Source organism: Etheostoma spectabile, chromosome 2, assembly GCF_008692095.1.
Source record: "Etheostoma spectabile isolate EspeVRDwgs_2016 chromosome 2, UIUC_Espe_1.0, whole genome shotgun sequence".
Lineage (NCBI taxonomy): Eukaryota > Metazoa > Chordata > Actinopteri > Perciformes > Percidae > Etheostoma > Etheostoma spectabile.
In genome coordinates, this window is record NC_045734.1 from 13,032,165 (window position 1) to 13,048,864 (window position 16,700).

At 38.8% G+C, this 16,700-nt stretch overlaps 1 protein-coding gene and 1 long non-coding RNA gene across 2 annotated transcripts in view; both read right to left on the minus strand.

Annotated features, from left to right (window-relative positions):
• The window catches only part of ctnna2 (catenin (cadherin-associated protein), alpha 2), a gene marked incomplete at its 5' end in the record, with an annotated part of 288,570 nt that overhangs the window by 231,112 nt on the left and 40,758 nt on the right, over positions 1-16,700 (minus strand).
• LOC116699818 (uncharacterized) overlaps positions 15,856-16,700 on the minus strand; it is a 7,420-nt gene continuing 6,575 nt past the window's right edge. Inside the window, exons 3-4 of the long non-coding RNA XR_004334514.1 lie at positions 15,999-16,002; positions 15,856-15,866 (exon numbers count right to left, since the gene is read on the minus strand). This is a non-coding gene — a long non-coding RNA (uncharacterized LOC116699818). The remainder of the gene's footprint in view (positions 15,867-15,998; positions 16,003-16,700) is intronic.

A 16,700-nucleotide genomic window follows, 5' to 3' on the forward strand; every position in this document is an offset into this window, starting at 1 on the left:
TGTTTGGCTGTGACAATTATGCAGTTTGACAAAGATCTGCCTACACTGACTAAGGAGGGGCATTAGTCATAACCTACTCTCTGATTGATTAACCTTAATGAACAACGCCTGACTCAGGGTTAAAGTTTGGCCGTCTATTGTCACACAGTGGAAGACAACTTAAACAGCTTTGAAAAGGTCAATTTGCGTGGGTGTGGTAAAAAAGTAACATTAAAACATTACTCATCAATTTGAAGTAGGAAAAAGGGGGCGTACAGTTCATTTACAATCATTTACAATTGTGAACGTGTGACTAACATTAAATCATGCCACCCGATCAGTGTAGGTGTAGGACATTTTAGCCCCATATTTCAACTGCGGAACGGTTGTGGATCAGCTCTGCTGTGGGTCGCCTCTGTGATCCATTCTCCGCCATCCTTCAATACCCATCAGGTCCGGAATAGTTGCAGAATGGCTGTGGCCATGACTAACAGCGAAAGTCACAAGGACCTATGACATCTCGTGAATTCCCGTATGATTGCTCGATGTAACAGGATGTAGTTTCTATAAACAGAATCACAAAACCTCTGACCTGTTGACTTCAGGCCTGTTTCCACCCATTATGACATTTTCAAGATGTAGTGCAGGGAAATATAATCCACCGTGAGCACGATGTATATTATTTTGAAAATTAACCGGATGTTTTATTTTGTTTCTGTGCTCAACTTCGTGTCCCGCACAATCTGCCATGTGCTAAACTGCTGCGGAGCTTTCCGGCAATCGGCAAAAATAGAAGCTCTGCGTATCTACTACGGAGGGCTGCAGATTGCCGTAGCTGGGACGGAGTCAAAAAGCAGCCGATCACACATAGTGACTTTAATGGAAACCAATTGACTACGCCGGTAATCCGGAACGGATCCGCAGCCTTTCCGCAATTGGTGGAAATCAGGGGTATGTTCTTGCTTGATGGAGCCTTTCAGAAGTTAAGGCAGACACAGAATATGTCTGAGTTTCATAGTTGTCAAATAATATTAGTCCATCTAGCTCTAACATGAGGAGGTCCTGAAGACATTTAGCACTCATTCTATTTGCATACACCTAAACTGGACTCTGCATTGTCACTGCTACCCAACTGCTTGCAAACAGCAATTATACTCCCTGAACCTCAACAGCTATTGGCCAGCTTTTACCATAACCTAAAGATACAAAAGTAATTGATGTATTCTGATATGTAATATTTTCATCCATCCATCCATTTATTCACCTGGTAGACCTCCTGGAGTACACTAAATATTTCAAGGGTGAGCTTTTACCATGTCTTTATATTGTAAAGTAAGCTAAACTGGGTAGCGCTGAATCTTTTATACGCAAAAACAGTAGGACATCAGAGAAAGGAGACCTCAATACATTACAGGGCACCATCTACTACTCTGCGCTGAATGTTTCATATAATACTAAGGTGGAGTTAAGTAAAGGATACATTTTTAAGGAAAAGCATAGCACGAGAATGGTGAAAAATACTTTCAACAAGCCTTATGGGTCAACAGACAAAATGACAAACCAGAAAAACCACAAATCCATGTTTGAGCACTTAAACACAAAGGAAAGGTAAACAGAAAGAACACAAACACATTGCCTTCTCTTTAAATTTCCTCTCAAACTAAAAATGTCAAAACAATAAATGTTTGGTTAATTTCTAAATATGTAATCAAATCGAAAACTGTCAGTCAAGTTGTAGTTTACATCCATGTGTGTCCAGACTCATATGATATATGTAGTGAAGATTTAATAAACAGTATTAAGGGTATTTTCTGGCTAAACATGGATGCTTTGCACACATCTTCAACCCGGTAACACAGGAGATCCATACAATCACCACAGTTTTAAGATTAGTATCATCAATTCAGTATCTGACCAAATGTGAAATATGGTCACAGTCTCCCATTCTGTTCCACGAGTATGGCAATACAATGGAGATTTTGCATTCACGAGAAAGGGATGAACAGACATGGGGGCACAGCGACCTTTAACTTTGACCTCAAAAATCTAATTAGCTCATCCTCGAGTCCAAGTGAATGTTTGTGCCAAATGTCAAGAGATTCCCTTAAAGCATTCCTAAGATATCACATTCACAGGAATGGGACAGACATGAGGTAACCTCTGACCTCCAAGTGGAAGCATTTTTGCAGCAATCTTAATCCACTAGTACAGTGCCCGTTGATTATGTGCCTTTTTGGAATGGGCTGATTGCTTGGCCTGTAGCACTGCTGGTACTAGAATTCTACAAAACCAAATTGTATCCCAAAACTACTTACAGAAAGACCCAATCCACATAACTCCACTGTATAACCAATTACAGACTTACAGTGTAGGCTACTTTTACACCAGAAGAAGGCAGATTCAGAATGTAATCACTAAATATCACAATGAAAATGTGGAGTAATCAGACATTAGCCTCATGGACTCATGGCAGTGTGCTACCCATCCGGCCTGTTATGAGAGCTAATCAGCAAATATCTGCGTTAATCAACCACCAGAAAAGGAGCGATTAGCCTACAGAGACAATCTCACATTTAGCTCCGGACTGTTCCGCCCCCCCCTGCCCCTCTGTATCTGCCTGTGACGTGCAGGTTAACTCCCCCCCAAAGAGTTACTAAATTATGGAAAAGGGGTAGGATTAAATAAGTGTATACTTCTTTCTACTCCTTTTTTAGACATGTCTATGTTGGTAAACGCCTTATTGTTTATTGAATGTTTTGCTAATTTAACTCATTAGTAGATTTCTTTGATGTTTTTCTTTAATGTCATTTCTTTGTTTGGTTTATTTTTGATATGCCTGTCATAAATTTCTTCATTCATTCATTTATTCAAAGACAGACAGACAGACAGACAGACAGACAGACAGACAGACAGACAGACAGACAGACAGACAGACAGACAGACAGACACACACACACACCAGGAAACTTGTGTCAACACCCATATATAATATTGCAGCTAAAGAGAAACTACATGCTATCTGATTTGGTAAATGGTTGCAAGCAAAATTAAATTTAAGAGCACTAATATGGGCAAAAGCTAACTGGTCTGTAACAATATTCGTCCAGATACCACAAATGTAGTCATTCATTGGTATACTGTGCAGCTCCAAGAACATATGAAACTTTATTCTTGGAAAAGATGTCCATGACTGCAATTGTTTTCCCTTGTCCATTGTGGTACTATGTGAATTATTAAGTTAAGTGGTATTGTCATTTTTATTGCAGCTAGGCCACATGTTGTGTTGTGGCCCATGTGTAGTAAACATATATTGCTATGGAATGTAACGTCCTCTAAAGGGTATAAATACCACAAAAATGTCACATTAAAGTATTTTTAAATAATTAATAAAGAAAACATAAAAGAGGGAGATTTGGAGCAGAGGAAAAGATAAATGGACTGGTAAAATAGTGTAACCAGCAGGAAATTGAGCTAAAAGTACAGTATTCCTAAAATAGTGAGTGTAGGCCCCAATGAGCCGACCACCTATCTCCCTGAAAACATGTGCACAGACACATGCTTGCGGTTGAAACATAAACTAAACTGGAATTACTGTACACATGTTAATTAGAACTGCTCTTTGAACAAAGACAAAAGCCGTCCCAACTGCACACAGGGACATATTTAGTTAACAATCACACTCTATTCTCCAGATGTCTTCGGCGTGTTTGAGGAATTACAGTGTATGAATATTTTGAGGGCTGTTGTTTATTTGGAAATGAGGTGAAAGAGAGGGGAAAAATAAAATAAGTTAGACGGATACACAGAAACAAGAAGCAGCCGCAAAACATAGGAATAGTTTTCCATAGTAAATGAACTGCTTTCGCAAACACACATTTAAAAGTGAGACAAATCCCAGTGGTCAGGACATCTTGATTAATGATTGAACTTGTATCCTGCCGGTTTAATTATGTCAAGTTTGACTGTGACCTGCCTCATGTAGGCTATACCTGAGGGAATATAGCAAGGTTCTGCATTTAATCAACTTGATTAGGGAAACGAAATAACAACTTTCAGTATAATCAACATTTTACATAACATCAACAAATTTAGCTCTCTGTCGGCTCCCTTAAAATATGCTCAAAACTTGTTTTCAAATGCGTTGTTTTACATTATTTGAGCCATCAACATTCCCTCTTTGGTAACGCTATGTCTATCTTATGCCCCTTGTGACATGTCATATCTTTTGTTTTGATTCCTTGATTTGTTTGCTCAAAAAGTGAAACAGAGATAGACAAAATGAGAACCCAGTTCACAGTAGTTTAAATGGGAGAGCAATGTTTTTTTTTGTTTCCTCTTGCCTGACTCAGACGTATCTGCCATTGCATGTCTTTAAACAGTGACTCCATCTATTGTCTGCATTGAGGCTTTGTTACCATGACAATCCATAAAACACTGTGTCGTTAAGACAAAAGATGCTTTTTCCTGTTGTTTTTTTTCAGGCACACTTAAGTGCCAACTGAAGGTTAGCAGTCTTAAAAAAAATGAATGGCTGTGCTATATGTTGAGTAGCGCATTGGGCCTGAAAAGCCAATCAGCAAAACAATGTAATCTAAACTTATGTGGACCTCAGCAGCTATGCTCATGATACTGAAGGTATTATATAGCTTGTATTCAAAGCTGTGTAGGTAAAGTTATGAGAGTGTGCCCAAATGTTTATTAGTGTAGCAGATGCACATGGACAGAGTCATAAATCATACAGTACAGTAGCATAATAAGGCCAACAAGGCTCCTCGCCTGCCCAGGTAATGGTAGTTGGAGCAGTGCCCAGTCTCTTTGGCATTACACTGTGAGTGTGGACCCACAGTAAGCTGCAGGGGAGCTTTGAGTGGGGGTGGTTTTGGGTCAGAAACAGGGTTTGGCACACTAGACAGCATCCAATATTTCACTGTATTGGGTGATGGTTGGGGAATATATACAGTATATAAGAACGTTTTCTTTAACTCTTTGATCTCAATAGCACTAGACAAACCAAATAAACATTTGGTTTAAAATCTCAGTTGTGATATGTTGAATATTTATATCAGAATGCTCCTTGGTTTCCTACCTTGCATATTTACTTAGACAAATTTTTTTGTTTCATTAAATTAAGCACTACCCTGTTAAAAAATAAATAAATTATATATATATATATATATATATATATATATATATATATATATATATATATATTCCCCCCTACTCCAAAATGACTAAGGTGTTTTTTCTCCCATGGAGTTAGAGTCATTAAATAGTAAGTCATGCTAATCCAATACACTTTTTGTCAAATTCCACAAACATCTCCTCATGGTCACCTAGCTCTCTATTTTCTGTGTGCGTTAACATAAATCTGGTGTTAAAACACAGCCCTGGCTGTGTAAATGGAAAACTAACAGAAAGGAGTGCACAGGCCACAAAACATTATATCAGCCAATCGGATCACAAAACTCACGGTTCGGATCAGAACATGGTGTTGAGTCACGGATCGGATCAATTTTTGGATCACCACAAACAATGAGGGGGAATTCAATTATGTATTAATGTAATAACTTAATAGTACCTTATTTCACCAGTGCATTGCTGTTAAGTGACAAAAACAGATGAGAAAAGTTTTTTTTAACAATAACTTTGAATGCACCACGTGGTTTATGAGTTTTAAGCTTACGCAACCTTTTTTTCACATCTGTGTTGTTTGTCCGACAACAGCAGTGACCTTAGTGCTAGTTTTTGTCTTTTAGCTCGTAGTTTCAGCAACAGACAGTTGTACGTACCGCTGTTAGGATCATCTACAGTGAAACACAGACACATTTTTACACCGTTTAGCTGTCAGCATTATGACCGTGTTTAACCAGCTACTAGCTAACGGTAACATCGGGGTAACATCAACGTTACCTGCTGCCAAGTGTAATCTTAGTGTTAACTAGCGTGACATGCAGCGATGCTTCTGTTGCCTCTAATGTTGAATTGGGAGCATCAGCGAGCACCGAAATGAGGCACTGAAATCTGTGTTGCTATTCCGTCAGGTAGATACAGGGCACCAATGCCATATTAGCACCGGATTTTAACATGAGCAGTTCATGTTATCAGAAAATTGCGTTGCCTGTATCTTTTCACGTCAACTCTCTATAGAGATGTATTTGTTTGGTAGTTGAGTTCAAATATTAATCTTTGCACATCATTGCTTACTGCACCTTTAAGGGCAGTTAGAAAACTTCATGTCAAATGAAGTTCTTAGTGCAGGTTCACGTAGCCAGAAAATTATTATTCTAATGTCCTAATCACACCTGGTCTGAGCCTTTCAGTTAAAATCTAATGAACTCACAGGTTTATGTCCATGAGGCTGGCTGTCAACCAGTGATCATCCTGGCTGAAGAGTATTTAATGACTTCACCTGTTGCATGTCATTTCTGTCATTTAAATGTATGCCTCTTAATACTTGCATCACCACACCCTCACAAGTGTCAAAGACCCATCTATGGCTCCTTAGAGGATCACTGAAATGATTTAATTAACAGGTCAACACCCAAGATCTTGAAAAAATTGCAATGCATTTTACTCATCAAGTAGTTTGGGCAATGTCTCTTTATTGTGTATATACATAAATGCATCTGATGCAACAGTGATAGTGTGCTTTATTTAATGCTGAGCCTGTCTAATGGCAATCAGCAATATTGTCCTGATCCTGTAGGTGGAAGTGCCCAAACAAGCAGGAGCAAATCCTGCAGAATGTCATTTGACAGCATGTGTCCAGTAGTTTATAAGAGGACACATACTGGGTGTCATCAGCAAAGGCACACCTGCCATCTCCCCCACTAATCTCACTTGGTCTGTTCAGGAGATAGAATCAATGTTTCTGGAAGTCAGTCTGTTCCACTCTACCTGGTAGTCCAGAGGAAATACTGACATCTTGGCAAGTTAGAAAAAACAAAGACACATTTCTCAAAGAACATCAAAAATAAAGGTACAACTAGCCAAACTGATGTTTGTCAATGTGGGAAGCACATTTAAATAGATGATTAATGATGATGGCAAGTGTTATTGCAAAAGTAAGAGCTAATAATTACGTTCCCCATATACCTTGATTACTTAAGCAACGTTCACCTTACAGTAGGATTGCTTTCTAATTTTTGATAATTTACTAACAGGTAAAATCACTGGGGTTTACTGGCCGTGTACTTTCATAAAAAAAATACCATTGTAATAAAATATTATTCTTTATTACTTTTAGATACTGTACCAATGCCAAACAGGCATTAACTGTGACTATTTTGTTGTAGCCTATACTGCAAATGTATCTGAGAGTTTTCAAAGAACATAATTATTTAGATCTCATTTGGGTTTTTCCCTTATGTAGGAGGTGCGGTTTTCATTTTGTAAAAACTACACAAAGTTGTGAGTTGTTCTACAGAAGGTAATAATAGAAGCCTCACAGAAAAGAAAAGTTATTACAGCTATCCACTGAGAGATAGGTACCAATCTTTACGTTTTATGTCCCTAAGAGAGACTCATGTTAGAAGTGGTAGTGATTATGTATGCTTTCTTACAACAGCAAGCAAATCAAAAAACAATGAAGCACAACGACAACAACTGCATATCAATCAGTCGTCAGAGATTCTGCAACAGTGTTCGAGGAGAAGAAGTGATTAACTGACCTCTAGCTCTGGTTTAGTGAGTCTGAGTGTTACCCATAAGATCTTGTTACAGACAGAAATCTCCCCCTTACTCTCAGAACCAATCTCTAAATACCTGTGACAGTGGCCTTCACAGTTAAGCCAAGGCCAAAATGTCAGTAACTGAAAGTACTAATAGTGCCATAAATGCCAGCCACCTACTAATAGCAGTGGGAAAAGAAGAAGAAAAAAACCTTAATATTTAATTTTTGGTTATTTCATCATCAGGTGTAACAAATTCTTTTCTCCACTAGCTCAAACCCAGCCACAAAACACCCCCTGAGTGCTCTTCACAAGCACTTTGCACAAAAAAAATAAGATAAAACAATTAGAAAAACAACAAGCACTGTCATCTACTAATGTGGCCATGCCTGTACTTTACGTAATAATGTGCAATACGAGTAAATTATTTGACTAATTTACTACTTACTTTAGTTTTAACCTTTTTAACATCTGCAAATTTTCTGATCCATGTTCTTGGTCAGTTCAAAGTCAATTCTGATTCAGATTTACAAAACAAACTATTAAGAGTACATATAAAGTTGCAGTTCATTTCACATACAACAACATTTATATACACACATGCAGTCGTCCATTTGCATGACATTACCCCATAAGCCAGGGGGCTTCTCTGTGCTGGTATTAACTCCAGGCTCTGACTGTCTACAGTACACCATGACGAGGAGGGATTGCATGGTCTTGGAGTGTAGGGGACGTGGGGTATGATGTCCCCTGCCTCCAGCTGGACTAAACAGGCAGATGCAGAACGCTGGTGATGCCCATATATAAGCACCAAAGAAAAGGAGTGCAAAGATAGTGGATGACAAGGCAGTTTATTACTGACTTTGGCCATAAGACTTACGACTATGAAAAGTAATAGCAAAGGTATAAGAACATGTCAGGAAAGGAGAGCCCCTGTTTCAAAGACTACTTTCCCACTGCCACAGTAATAGCAACATGTGACATCATCTCTAAGATATTAAAAAAGAAAAAGAAGAAGAAGAGAAGAAGACTTAATCGAGATCTATGTCACAGTGTTGTTGTTGTTGTTTTTTGGGGGGGATTATTGCCATTATGACTCACATTCTAATGCCCATTTATTAACCACTCTTTACTGCAGGTATGAAAAGTAAAAGTAATTAGAAATTACAGGGAGATAAAGATGCAATTAACATTTAAGTTTAGAGTTCTTTGTCCCTTCCTTTGCTATTTGGGGCTAGCTGAGGAGAAAAGGGTTCCAGAGAAAAGGACTAACTAATTACTCAGCAGGAGAAGACCCTCTTATTCACTCTGTAGCCGTAAGTCAGACTGATGCCCCTGTGTCTTAATGAAGATTAAGACCACTCACAATACTGCAAGGTGTCTGAATGTCCACAGTGACCAGGGGATTTACATACACACAGTAGGCACACTCTGTCTACGTAGCCAGAAGTGTTGCCATGACACCGTATAAATCTCCTGTTGTGCTATCAGACATTAGGCAGACAAACAGTAACAAGGGCTTTAACTTTCTCTATAGCTGCTGCAGCCTAACTGCATTGCTGATGGGCAGTTATAGGATTAGGCATCAAAGATTGATTTATTTCTGTTCAGCTGTCAGGAGTTGGGTGCCCCAGCTGTTAATGTAAGTGTTCACTAAGTAGAGATTAATGCATCACTGAGTCAAAACACATCATTCAAACAAGTTCTTTTGTAGAATTTTAGTTGCTGCCTTATATTAACACCAAATAACTGCTAGGTAACTCAAACAACTAAAAAAAACCAGGAAAAGGAAATAACCTATTTAGAGTGAGGAGTAAAAGACTGTTTGTCATATCTGACCTGACAAATGTTGGGTGGAATTGTTGCTTAAGAGGCTGAAAAGCAGTGTTTTACTGCCCCCTCGCTGGTTTAAAGTTTAAGCCTCCGATTATAACCAGCATCACTGCCAGTTGGGTCGGGTCAGAAATGTGCTCTGTTGCACTGTACACCACTGCAGAAAAGTGAGAAGTGTAACTAATGGACATCAGAAAATCCACATTTTCAAGGGAATGTTAGGTTACGTTTTAATTATGTAAACTGGGAAGACTTCAAATTACATTGCTTTTGATTTGTTCCCTAGCAACCAACTTCTACCTTACATAAAGCCCCCCCACCAACCAGGTTCTTTTGAAATGCATTTTCGGGAAGTTTTGAAGGTGCACAGTGCACCAGCATTGTCCGCTCTTGCCTTAGCTCCCAGCACCGGCTGTGCAGCTGTGATTCTTTTTCATTGTTGTTATTTCTCTAACAAGACTTATCTCTTGTTGCTACATGGACATATATTCTTCGAGTCTGGGCTGAAAAATGTGCGCTCCCCGGTACCTGGACCTGTTAGAGACCGGTGGTGGTGGACGGTGCAAACCTAAAATGTCCCCAAACACCATTTCAGAGGACGGCCCTCTGAATGCGTATCCGTTCTGCGGTACGCTGTGGACAGCAAGGTGGTAAAGACAAGAGCGAGAGAGTGTAATCACTGTGTCGATAGCATACTTTCACCACACATAAATACCATAATGCAAATATAACAGCATACTCAACTAAGGTGGAGGAAACTAAAGAATAAAAGGAAGACTTGTTATAGCTATTGCAACTATGCTGCAGTAAGACAACCCCCAAATATGTATAAAAAAAAGTATATGCTGTTATAGTAATAATCTTGGCTAGCTCATTCTACATTTGTGAATATTAATAATTAATTCTTTTTGTTTTGTTTCCCCTTTGTTGTTTCTGAGATACACACGCAAAGTTCTTCAGACAGAGAGAGAGAGATATCTTCGACACAGTTACAGTATGTTAGAGGGCTGAAGGTTTTTACCAGAATGCCCTGGGGCAGACTGGCAATCTGGAGTACTAGAACTTTTCCTGATGAGCTGGCAGTAAGAGAAGGAACACCAGTAAGAACAGATAAAATATTTTTCTAATGCTGTCTGATTCTTCATCAGACAGATTTGTATCACTTTATAAGAGTCTCTTTGTTGCAGGACCTTTTTTCATCACATTCTGCTTCTGGTGCATGAGCAATATGTATAATATTGCAATAAATATAATTATTGGCTATAATGATAAACAATTTGTCATTTGTTTATTTGCAATATACCACATTGGTGCTGATGCATCACAGAGCACTATATGTACGAATCATATACGTTTTTAATGTATGCATTTCCATCTCACCGAATACAAATATAGGTCTCAGACTGTCAGCAGAATAACACACCAGATACTTGTGATGCTCAGCTTTACAAAAGCCTTGAGCGGCCCTGTCCAGTTTCCTGTGGAGCAGACATAAATGTACATGTCCCCCCATAATTGAAAACTGTGCAGGCACATGGGGACTTTGAGTCAAATATAAATGCAGTTCTCATTTCAATTTTTGCTTTTTCAATTTCTTTCTAGCAAAACGATAACCCCAAACCTCACTCACGGCCATCCCGTCAATAGAAATTATCCCGCCAGATGCTGCCTCTGCCCCTCCCAATGACCCAGTCTCCTTCACTCTTTCCTTTATTTTCTAAATCAGCTGTTCTCAAAACCAGCACTCCATACAATGGCTTCTGGGACTTCACAAAAGCATTCCTTCTATAAAAGAAAAAAAGAATTTGAGGATGTGTTTTCACTGCATATGTAAAAGAAAAGCAAAAGGAAGATAACATTTTTTTTCTAACCTGAGTTTTACGGTTATAGTGTTTGTCAATGTACTGTAGCTATAGGTCAGTGTTACATTGTGCCAATTATTGTCATTGTACATAGAGGGAACAATTACTTTGCTGCGGGGGGGTGGGGGGCGCTTTAATAACAGAGGCCAAAACAGTGCAAGTCCAACTTTTACCTCAAAAACTTTATTTAAAGGTTATAAAGAGGTTATGATTCAGTGTCTTTACCCAAATAATCCATGACAACTGTTTTCTGTGCTGGAGAGCCTCTCAGGGTTAAACCCGCAGGCTGACTTTGTTGTGCTTATTATGGGATGTGGCCTATAGCCTGTGCAACTGAGAGGTCTTACAAAAGTCATGAAGTCATGCAGACAGTCCAAAAAGGAACAACAGGAAGGTTTTTTTGTTGTTGAAAAGGTTTTTGGCTTGTAGTTCCATATCACCTTTGGAAACTGTTTACAGTGTTCGTGGTAGTAAGTACAACATTAACGTAATGCTAACTTACAAGTTTTTTGGTCAAAACATGAACTTAATACTAGTAAATTAATACTGTAAGAGACATGCTGCATTAATATTATTTGAACTTTAGGTTGTGTTGCTTTTTACTCAAGTCATAATAAATAATGTAAAATATGGATAAGGTGTCCTTTCTTTTGTTTATGAAAGCAGTAGAAAAAGTAATTTTGTTTACTGTGACTCATTTCAGGTATATGTTACAGATGATAAGAAAACACTGCTACACTACATTATATGTGTGGATTCATTAGTCAACTATTCATTATGAGGTTTTTGTTATCACTATCATTCTGTCAGAGATTTGGACTTGACTTCTGACTTTTCTATCTTAACTTGGGATTTCTGTGGCAAAATTTGTTATAAATCATTTTCCTAACTTTGTAAAAAAAAAAAAAGTAAACTTACTCAATTATACGGTCTCTTTTCTTTCTTTAGAACATAAAAGTCAACTGTCAGACAATTGTGTCATGTAATGCATGTGGGATGCAGCATTCTAGTGGTATGACACAGAAATAGACAGGAAGTATCTACCTTTACCGCGGGTCGAAATCGAACCCAGGCCCACTGCGTCGAGGAGTAAACCTCTACATATGGGCGTGCGCTCTGCCAACTGAGCTATCTGGGCACCCTGTCTGCGTTTTTCTAATGGTGTATGTAAAACGTCCAATGCATGCTGATGGTTGATGCTATAAAAGTTTATTTTATGAGTGAATCCTTGTTTTCTTTGTCTGCTCAATGACCCACATGCGTTTGACATGAGACACAGTCCTGATAAAGGTTTCACGCTATTCCACTGATTTAGAGCTGGCTTTAATGCTCCGAGTGACATAGCAAGGCAAACAAAGGTCGATACGAAGAAGACCTCAAGGACACACAACATGCGTTTCAGTGAGTAGCAAGGGATCTAAACATAACTTTTGTTTGTTTTGGAAAAAAAACTCCACAGGCCACCTTTAACACCTACCCACAAGTAATTAATTATATTCAACCTTTCAACTCCAGCTCATTTTTAAATGTCTGTTTTTATGGATGCTTATGTGATTCCATCATGCTAATTTTTAGAAAAGAGCTGTCAGCTTTCTTCACACATTAAATAAGTTTTTATGGAACAGTGGAGAAGAAATGTTAAAATAGCCGACAGGGAGGCAGCAGCACAGCATGAAACAAGACCATGTCATTTAAGCTACCAGACAGAACAATAAGGACACCCCACTGAACTTGCATTTAATAAAATTAAGGGCTGATGCAAAAGCATGCAGCACAACAGAACAAGGCTAAAAATATTTTTCTAAATCACTCTTTGCTTTTTGCAATGCGTGAAAAAACATTAGATCAGTGAAACTGCACACAGTTTTTTTCACTGAAGATGTACCGTCATTGATGTTCAATCGTTTGTTTGGGTTTCACATTATTTGCTAAATGAAAAAAGATGTATCAGCAGAGCATCCGCTATTGAATATGCAACTCGGTATTTACCTCTGAGTGGCGAGGCAATTCGGATGGGAAAAAGGCAGCCAGGGGTCTTGGCAAGTAAGGCAGTATTATTTCCAAAAGTTTCTCATTTTATTGCTGCAGCTTTATAAAAGATACAGAAGAAACTCACAACCTTCAGCCAAAACATATTTGCTATTAGATGCCATTGAGACTGAAACTTAAAGAGTGTAAAACTGCACACAATAGCGATGTACATACTGTGAATGCTTTAGTAGGCACCATTATAAGATTTAAAAGAACGGAAAAGGGATAAAGGCAAAAGATGCGGAACTAACAAGATGAAGACATAATGCCGGCAAAGCAAGAGCATGAAACAGAGCAGTCAATTTAATTGCTGCAAAAAGAAGTCTTGGCAATATGTAGTATTTTCTTTTCAACTTGTGATTTAAGAAAAAAAAAAAAACTCCTGAACACACTGTGTTAAAACTTGAGATTATCAAAACAACACTTTAATGAGAACTTCAACTTGACGTCTTGGTAATTGGAACACATCTTTGTCCTTCAGGGAGGTTCATGCTTTTAGTTGTGTTCTTCTGATGAAGTAGACTGCTTTAAACATTGTATCACACACTTATATAACTAGGACCAACATTGATTCATAAATGTTCTTTTTTTTCTTCAAGAAAAAAATCTGAGTGGAGAAACTGGCTTCAGTTTGGATCTGGGGGAGCTGGGCTCTGGATCAGCGCTCTATGTGGATGTTCTTACTGCCACAGAACACTCCATTATCTCAAAATGACAGCTAAATTGGCCCGTCAACAAAGCTACACTCATCTAAGCAACTTCACTGGTGCATTAGTGCTTCTTCCAAACATAGATCAGGGATATGGGGCATCTCTTCCGTACTAGAAGCCACAGGGGGAAATTAGAGAGTTTCTAAGTGATGCACTATTCAAACATGCAGGCTTGGCTAGTGGTTGGTTGCCCTTGCCTATCAGAATCCTAGCTGAGCTGCTTAAGTATATTTCATGACATAAAGTTCAGGAAAAAAACAAAATCAAGCCCAGTGCATCGGGGGAACAAAGTCTTGCTGAAGAATACCAGCACACAAGTGATGGTGTGTTAATAATTCAAAGTCCGTACTTCCTTTAGCTGCTTCAACTTTAAACTCCAGTGACAATTTTTTAGTGGCTTTTAATCAAAGCAGCCATTCTATATCTATCTATCCTGTTTATTATTCCAGTCAACAACGGACCTTACTGAAAGTCTTCCCAAATTAGGATCACCTCTGTAGCTCTTAGCTGAGTATGCATAGCTTTCCTGCATATCTACTGACTTAACTACAGACCTAAGAAGGTAAATTAATCAGCTAACTGTGAATTGAGGTTTTATCGCCTTCAACTTCTGTGAATCAAATTTCTTGTATTTCTGGTAAATCCATAAGGCAATGCCACTATCTCCAGTCCAGGCTGTTGAAGACCCATCCATCCCCTAACAGACTGTACGCCCCTTCTACGCCTGCAGGTTAATCAGTCTATTAAAAAAACTGTCTTGTGTAAATGAATATTTGCTGGATATGGACTACGCATAATTAAAAAGGTTGCTACATTTATGCTATACAGTTTTACGGCTCACTCCTGAATGCAGTACAAATGCAATACATACAGTAGATATGTAAGTCTCTAGAGGATTTTGACAGTTTTTCTTTTAGGTCCTCTAAAATGTTTACAGCATTGAATCTGTCGAATTGAGTCTAGAGAAAAGAAACTACTTTGCATTTCTATATAGGCTTTGAGTTGGGGAGCTTAGCTAAGCAACATGGAGACTGAAAATCAGACAAGCAGCTAATTTATAATCTTTTGGTAAGGTTTTGTCTCAAATCCACGAGGAGTTTCCTGCCAGATATATCCCTGAAATGCCAGCCTCCATAACAGGACGCTGTGCTTGTGTGTATGCATGATCATGCCCATATTATTGTGCAGAGATAGTGGAAGAGTATGTGTGGGAGGAAATAATGCATTTCAGAAAGTCATCAAAACCTTTTGCAAAGTACTGTTGTGTTGTGTGGCTGGCAAGGACGGTCAGATTGGCCTTAAGCAGAGATAATGGCCTTCATTTATGAAACGTGCAAACGACCTAAAACAGGCATAGGACGGGCATCCGCCGATTCCTACGCAAAGCTCGGCATTTATCAATTTGAATGTGAGCGTAGGCTGTGAAAAAAATTTCCCTACCATACATGCCAGAAAAAGTCTGCAACATTGTTTTAGCCTGTGGGGTTCTGCACAACATTGCGCAGGAAAACAGTGCCATAAATGTAGTGATGGAGCCAGACGACCCGATGCCCAGAGAGCAGTGTCCAGCACAGCCCCAACTGGGGGCTGTACAAAGGAGACAGGATATTACTCCTTGCTTTCAAAAGGTATAGTGTCATGTTTGGCAATGATATTCAATACAGCAAACATGACGATGCACAACATTTGTATTTATTCTTCAGGTTTTCGTTTGTCTTTTAAAGCGTTATTAATGGCCACAAGTGACCGATTTCTTTCTGCCATTGACGGACATAATTTGGCTTGTTTTTATAGCCCCTCTGCTGTCAGGAGACAGGGTCGGGGTGGTGGTCTCCCTCACAGCTGTTGCCTGGCTCTGACTCATAAAAAAAAAAAGAGTAAAAAAAAAAAAGAAAGACAAACACTGCATAAACTCCGCTACCGTGTGTTTATTTAAATACAGGTACACCTATATGTAGGCATAAGAGATTGCAATATAAGCCTATATATTACTATTAGGAGTATACATATGTCAAAGATGTATAAATTAAATAAACTTCAGCTGGAGTCCTATTTAATACGGCAACACTGTTGACCGCATCAGTGATCTCTTTCTATTCCGCATTCTTCCTACAGCCTAATACCAGTTTTTATTCTTCCAAATAGGACACGCGTTACTGCAAATTAAACTATGATGTCAGGGTTTCAATCTCCACCTCTGAAAAGTGCCCTTTCTTAGCCGGATTACGTCTAGCCATGTTGCAAATAGTAGCGGCGAGGCCTCAAAATTGAAAATATATTGGGACATGATATTAAAATTCCGATCGTTTCCAGACGCTGTATTTATCAATGTACAACTGTTCTTACGCTCTGATTGGTGTGATACAAACGTTTCATGAATCCAACGTGAAGCCTGTCGTAACAAGACTTCTTTGCTCATATCTGCATTGGTTTCTATGTTAGGTTGATAAATGAAGGCCACTGTCTCCTAGCCTTGCTTCTCTGTTCATGCATTTACCTGTATAATACGAGACAATGTTGACCAGAGGAGAATTCACTCTAAAGCTTAGCCTTTGTATAAACTGGACAATCCGTTAATGCAAACGTCCTGGTGTGTGTGTGTGTGTGTGTATGTG